General features: G+C 47.0%; 1 non-coding gene across 1 annotated transcript; it reads right to left on the bottom strand.

Annotated features, from left to right (window-relative positions):
• Positions 1-5751: 5751 nt before the first annotated feature.
• On the bottom strand, positions 5752-5858 carry LOC121037624 (U6 spliceosomal RNA). Its single transcript, XR_005793885.1, has one exon. It is a non-coding gene; the product is annotated as a U6 spliceosomal RNA (small nuclear RNA).
• Positions 5859-7220: the final 1362 nt, after the last annotated feature.

Raw genomic sequence — 7220 nt, 5'->3', positions numbered from 1 at the left:
GCTTGAGATTCTCTCTCTCTCTCTCTCTCTCTCTCTCTCTCTCTCTCTCCCTGCCCCTCCCCCGCTCACTCCCTGTCTCGCAAAATAAATAAATAAACGTCCAACAATTTTTAAAAATAACTTGCTATTAAAAAAAGAAACAAGTGTTCTTAGCACATCTTAGGCGTGCGCTAGTCTCTTTCCTCGAGCACATGTAGTCATGGAGAAATCCTGCGGTCCAGCACCACTTGAAGGGGGGCCTCCTAAGGCTGTAAAATCTATAGCTGGGGCTCCCCCGCCACTTGTGAAAAGAACCGGTGAAGGAGGTGACACAGGCAGAGGCCCAGCAGGGGAAGCGGTCTCCCCCACCCCGCTCTCCATGCCACCCCGCGGTCACGGCCACGGACTCTGCGCGGCCAGCTTCTGTGGGCGTGGGGCCTGGCGGGAGGGCAGGATGGCAGCGGGCGCACCTACCCGAGAGCGACCGCACTTCGCGCTGGCTCCCACCGCCTGACCGTAGAGATGCGGCTGCGGGTTCTTCCCTGCGCGGTTCTCGCAGTGTCCATTTAGGGGGCAGCGCTCAGGCCCTCTCCACAGTGCGCTGCCCCGGGGGGCTCTGGGGCAGGAAGCAGAGGCTGCTTTCAAGAGCCTGGTGACCCAACTGCAGTGGCTGTGAGTGGTGGCTGTCCCTTGGGAGCATTGCTGGCCCCTCCCCGCCCTCGTGGGAGCTCAGGAGCTGCACCCACACCCAGCTGATCTGGCGTTTGTGGGTTCGAGCCCTGCGTCGTGCTCCGTGCTGACAGCTCAGAGCCTGGCACCTGCTTTGGATTCTCTCTCTCTCTCTGCCCCTCTCCAGCCCTTGCTTTCTCTCTGTCTCTCTCTGTCAAAAGTAAATAAATGTTGAAGGAAAAAAAAAAAAAAAAAAGGAGGCCAGTGTCCTGGATAAGAAGGATCAAGGACAGAAGGGTGGTCCTCCAAACTGAGAAGAGACTTACGGGCACAGAGTTACCGGCATGAGGCTGCCTGTTCTGGGACACATTGCAGGCCCTGCCGGGTGAGGAGCGCTGACCTGGACAGCATGGTGGCCCCTGACATGGTGATGGGGACACCGAAGGACGGGCACCACCCTCAACATCTGGGCCCCTGAATACTCTTGGAGTCAGGTAGTGTTCTGGATGTTCAGGATACTCGATTGACAAGGATTTGTGCTCCGAAGGGGCTTATAATTAGGGAGGGACAGCACATAAACCAGTAAGCAAACAAATCAGGTAGGTGACAGGCTTTTGGGAAAGCCTGTGGGACAGGTTGCTGTTTGAGCCAAGACCTGAATTCTTTTTTTTTTTTTTTTTTGGCAGAAATCAGGGGGCAGAGTAGGTAGAATTGGGGAAACAGCAAGCACGAAGGTCTTGAGGTGGGAACACACCGGCTGGCTGCTAGGATCCAAAAAACCATGGAGTATGAGATTGAGACCAGATGGTAGAAGGTGGGGCAGAGATGGCAGGGGAGGGGCAGGGGGCATAGTTCAGCTTTTAGTTGTTTCTTTTACGTGTGCGAGTCTCGTCAACCCAACATGCACCCCCTGCCCAGGGCAGAAGCCCTAAAGTTACGAAGTGGTAGGTATGATCATTTACTTATATGACTACATTAGCGTACGTTATATACCTAATACAATACAAATATTTTTGTGTATTGTCATTCACGAGGCCCTCTGCCACGCGGGGCTTGGGGCTTGTGCTGCAAGCTGGGGGGCCTGGGAGTGCAGGAAACCTGGGTTTTTCCGCTATCCGGAAGCTCCTAGAACCTGGCTCCCCAGCCTTGTTGAGGGGGCATCTTAAAGGTACAGTACCACTTTCTAGAAATCTTTATAGATGTCGTATTTAAAGTTGACGTCCACACCCACAGCAGCTGGGAAATGACTGCCCCGGCAGGTAAGGTCACCTGAATAGGTACCACCGCGTCTGCCTGGATGAGTTTGGCTCAGCACAAATGCAGAAGGGGCTATGGACCAGGCAAACCTTTATCATGCCCTTCTGCCGGTTCCCTTTCCTTGGGAAAGGCACGGGGAAGTGTTCGACTTCTGCAGTGGGGTTACGGAGTCAGGGTTCAAGCCCGATATCCCAAGAGCCCCCGTGGCTGGCTTTGTCTGCTAAGTGACTGACTCTGGAATATGAACAAGGTGCCAATGAAAGTACCCAGTCTAAGGGCATGAGAGGGAGGCTCAGGCACAGCCAAGACATCCCCGGAATGCAGTCTCTGCTGGTAGCTGCCTAGGTGTTTATTCATTAGAGGCAGGGAGTCCTTGGCTAGCTCAAGTTCAAAGGGGCATGGGTGGCCATAAGTGCCCAAACCAGGCGATAGCTTTCTGAGGGAATTTTAGAATCTCAGACTGTCTCTCGGTGACCGTCGAGCAGGTAATAGAGAAGTACGTGTTTGTTCTAATGGGGAAGCGTGACTTAATCTCGTACTGGAAGCAGGAGTTGTGTGGGTCAGTTTCCCTATTCTGCAGGCTGCAAAAGCCACTCTGAGCCCTCGTGAAACTAAGCAAGAGGAAAATTCTGTGTTCATTCAGGTACTCGGTGCAAGTTCCTGGAGAGGGTTTATACATGTCTTTGCTTTATCAAAATAGTTAGCTCTTAGTGTATAGAGAAGAGACGAGTCAGATTTTAGCTTTCAAAAAGGAACGTGTCTTCATGGGCTAAGCTTCTGTCTTTGCTTTTAAAAATCCATTTATTGTAAAATAAATCACAAACCCAGAAAACTTCACAAATCAAATCCTTGGCTTAGCAAATTATTTCAAGGCAGATGCCATCAGGTTAAGAAATAGAACTTTGGGGGCACCTGGGTGGCTCAGCTGGTTAAGCGTTCGACTCTTAATTTTGGCTCAGGTCATGATCTCACGGGTTGTGAGATTCAGCCCTGAGTCTGGCCGAGGGTGGAGCCTGCTTGGGATTCTCTCTCTCCCTCTCTCTGCCCCTCCTGTGCTCACTCTCAAAATAAATAAATTAACTTTAAAAAAAAGAAAGAAAGAAACAGGACTTTGCCAGTAACCCCGGAAGCCCCATCCAATTACCAGCCCCTGTCCTCACCACAACCCTTCCTGTGGCCCCTAAAGTGACCATTATGTGGACTGTTATGGTAGTAACTTTCTTATGCTTTTTTTAGAGAACTGTGTGTGTGTGTATGTGTTTATTTATCTTTGAGAGACAGAGCATGAGCAGGACAGGGGCAGAGACAGGGAGACAGAATCCAAAGCAGGCTCTAGGCTTTGAGCTGTCAGCACAGAGCCCAACATGGGGCTCGAACCCACAAACCATGAGACCATGACCTGAGCCGAAGTCGGACGCTTAACCAACTGAGCCACCAGGCGCCCTTCGTGTGCTTTTTTAAATGGATCTTTATCACCCAAACATGCATCCCTATCCACTATTAAAGGAAAACTGGTTTTCATAATACTTCTGACATCAAATGCGCAGATTCTCCACATCAAGCTATTCTCCAATTCTCCGACTCCACCTGAGTGGCCTACAATTTAATTCAGTTCTGACCCTAATGACCCAGTGTTAGTGCCAACCTCACAGGTTGAGAGCTCGGTCCCACTAAAGTTATTCCTAACTTTGGATGCCAATTGCAAGCAGCGGGTCCCCAGGTTACCCACCCTTCTGCCTGATTGTCTCCAGTTTGAGTAATTTCCTTTATCCACTCACGGAGCTCAAAGACACGCTTTGTACACTGTTACCTGCTTATTATAAAGGGTTTAACGAGAGGTACAAATGAACAGCCAGAGGTACAGAGAGTGATGTCTGGGAGGGTCCCAAACACGGGAGCTGCTGTGCCCTTGGAATTTGGGATGTACCATCCTCCTGGCACGTGGATGGGTCACCAAGCCAGAAGCTCTCCAAACCCCATCATTTAGGGGTTTCGTGAAGGTTCTGCTATGTAGGCACGATTGATTCCATCATTGGCCACGGTGATTGACTCAATCCCTAACCCTCCTGCCCTCCCTGGAGATTTGGTGGAGTGGTCGGGGTGGGAAGGAGGTGGGGGTTTGAAATTCCTACCCTCTAATCTGGCAACCAGCCCCCACACACTCCTAGCACTCAGGAGATTCCAAGACTCTTAGCTCTATGCCAGGAATGGGCACAGAGCAGATAACATATTTCTTGTTATGCCACAACTGTAGTCTTACATTAGGGGCGCCTGGGCGGCTTAGTTGGCTAAGCATCCAGCTTCAGCTCTGGTCATGATCTCATGGCTCATGAGTTTGAGCCCGCGTCGGGCTCCGTGCTGACAGCTCAGAGCCTGGAGCCTGCTTCAGATTCTGTGTCTCCCTCTCTCTCTGCCCCTCTCCTGCTTTCTGTCTCTGTCTTTGTCTCTCCTTCTCCCTCTCTCTCTCTTTCTCTCTCTCTCTCTCTCTCAAATAAATAAACACTTTAATTTTTTTTTTTTAAAAGTTTAGAGCACTTGGCTAGCTCAGCAGGTAGAGTGTACAACTCTTGATTTTGGGGTCGTGAGTTTGAGCCCCATGTTGGGTGTAGAGCTTACTTTAAAAAAGGTTTATCTTTAACGTCTCTTTTAATCTCTGGGTTCCTTTTCCATCCTTTTGTGCTGACAGCGTGGAGCCTGCTTGGGATTCACTCTCTCTCCCTCTTTCTTTCCCTCTCTCTCTCTGCCCCCACCCCCCAAAATAAAAAATAATAATAAAGGAAAAATAAAAGCAGTTGCCTTTATCTGTGTTGTTACAGCCCATCCTCATTCCTTTGTCTGACCTCCTGCCCTTCCTCACTTAGTTCTACAGGTAACAGTATATTCCAAGCTCACCACCTGTCCTTATGCTGATGACTCAATATTTGGTGGTCTGAAGTTCATTCTCTATTAAATTCCTCAGGAAGAGCTCATGAGAACATTATTCCTTGATTCCTTCTGTGTCCATGATAATTTGTGTTTATATTTGAGAGTCAGTTTAGCTGGCTATAAAATCCTCAGCTTACCATCCCTTTCCTTGAGTTTCTTAAACATATGCTCCATTTTCTTCTGGCAGGAAGTATTCCAGTTGAAAAGTCTGAAGGTGATCTAATTTTCTTTTCCTTACAAATGCCATGTCCTTTTTTCTACATGCCCAAATTGGTTTTTTTTTCTTTTGTTTTTATTTTTTAAGCTCAGTAATTTTACTAAGCAGTATCTCGGTGTTGGTTATTGTAGGTCAGAAGTCTCAGGTGTGCAGTATGCTCTTTCAGGATGGATTCTCATCTCCTTTTTTTAATTTCCAGAAATTTTTGTTGAATTATGTTTTTAATATTTTTCTTCCCTTGCTTCTTTTGTCTTCTTAATGGACTCTTCCTATCTGCATGTTTAATCTTCTTTGCCTATTTTCAATGTTTGCTATTTTTTTCTCAAACCTTTTTTTTGAATTTTTTTATTTAAAGTTCTTTTTTCTTTAATCAGATATTTCTTTTCAGGCAATATTTTTGTCTATTCACTACTGTGTTCCTTCTAATTTAGACTTAATTTTGATAGAAACTTTTCTTTGACTTCTAATTGTTTTGTGAAGTCTGTTATCCCATTTCTGAGTTTTCCTAAATGTTCTTTACCCATATGTTATATCATTTTAGCTTCTTTTGAGATAATAGGTTAATTCTGATCTGTTCTGTTGTCACATTTTTCTGGCATGCTTTGATAGTCTTTAGGAATGTTTATTCTGCTTCTTACTCTTTTCTTTACACTCATTTTGTATGCGATTTGACCTCAACATTTGTCTGTTAACTCTTCTTTTGTTTTCTTATGGCACACATCACAGATTTGCGTGTCTTCCTTGCACAGAGGCAATGCTAATCTTCTCTGTATCATTCCACTTTTTGTATATGTGCTGCTAAAATGAGCATGTCTGTCACTTGTTTTTAAGTGGAATTCGTTTTTCTAAACTTTCCAATTCAGGCAGTGTTCAGAAAAGCTTTTCTGGGGCACCTGGGTGCCTCAGTTGGTTGAGCTTCCGACTTTGGCTCAGGTCATGATCTCACCGTCTGTGAGTTCGAGCCCCGCGTCAGGCTCTGTGCTGACAGCTCAGAGCCTGGAGCCTGCTTTGGATTCTGTGTCTCCTTCTCTCTCTAACCCTCCCCCACTCATGCTCTGTCTCTGTCTCAAAAAAAAAAATAAAACATTAAAAAAATTAAAAAAAAAAAAAAAGAAAAGCTTTTCTAACCCCATAGAGCTCCCTACTCTGTTGTTTTTGTGTATTGTTAAAACATACAGCACCTTGCTGTGAGAAGTGAGATGATTCATTTCCAGAAATACCAAATAAAAGCTGTACCGTCTACTTAACAACAGGTTTACAACCTATTGGAAATATGTAGGAACTCCCACCCACAATGGAGTCCCAAACCCTTGGACACCTCACTTCCTGATTCTTCTTCCTCTCTCCATTTTGGGGGCCTATTTTTTTGTGGACTTTGCAAGGAACATGCGTCAAATACCCGAAGTGTCTGCGTCACCTCAGGGAATGCACATTTGTTCCAGTCAGGCTGCTTTTTGCTTTACCTGGGCACGGAGGACTTCCGGGGAAGGCTGTAACCTCTGTAGCACTCAGCCAATGAGGGACCAGGGGAGGGACTTACCTCTGTAGTGCTCAACCAATGAGGAACCAGGGGAAGGACTAGCATGCTAGGAGATAAGTTGTCTGCTGTAATTGCCCCCAGGGTGCCTGCCCATAGGACGCCCACTCTTGCAAGAACGTTGATTAAAGCCTCCCTTCCCTGTGCTCCCAGTATCTGCGTCCCTTCTTTGGTTGGGTTCGTGGGCTTATTTCTCACGTTGCTTTCTGAGCAAACTTTCTTGGATCCAGTCCCCTTCCCCACTGTGGTCTGGATCTTCTCTTACCTTTGTCTCTATTGCCCCTGTCCTGGTCAGTTTTGATTCATTTCCCGAGGTTTCTCTTCTGTGTGTGCCCTGTTCTAGAAGCAAGCCTTGGCAGGGCCATTTTGAGAGTTCACAGGGCCTGCGCTGCTACAGCCCCGTTTGACCTTCTTCCCCAGAGCCCCTTGCAATCATTAGCTGTTGGAAGGGGCAAAACCACTCTGCTTTCAAATGCCGTTCTCAAAATTCCCCTATACCTTTGCTTTTTGATGCCTTTTAATTATGGCCCACTTTTTTCATTGTAGCCCTTCAGCTAGACATGGCAGGTCTCAGAAATTTTGTCACTGAACTGCCACTTGTTATCACAGTTGGAGGAAAAATGAAGATCATACTCT

The sequence above is a fragment of the Herpailurus yagouaroundi genome, unplaced genomic scaffold, assembly GCF_014898765.1.
Source record: "Herpailurus yagouaroundi ecotype Mexico unplaced genomic scaffold, PumYag 163, whole genome shotgun sequence".
NCBI lineage: Eukaryota > Metazoa > Chordata > Mammalia > Carnivora > Felidae > Herpailurus > Herpailurus yagouaroundi.
This window is presented reverse-complemented; position numbering and strand designations above follow the sequence as displayed.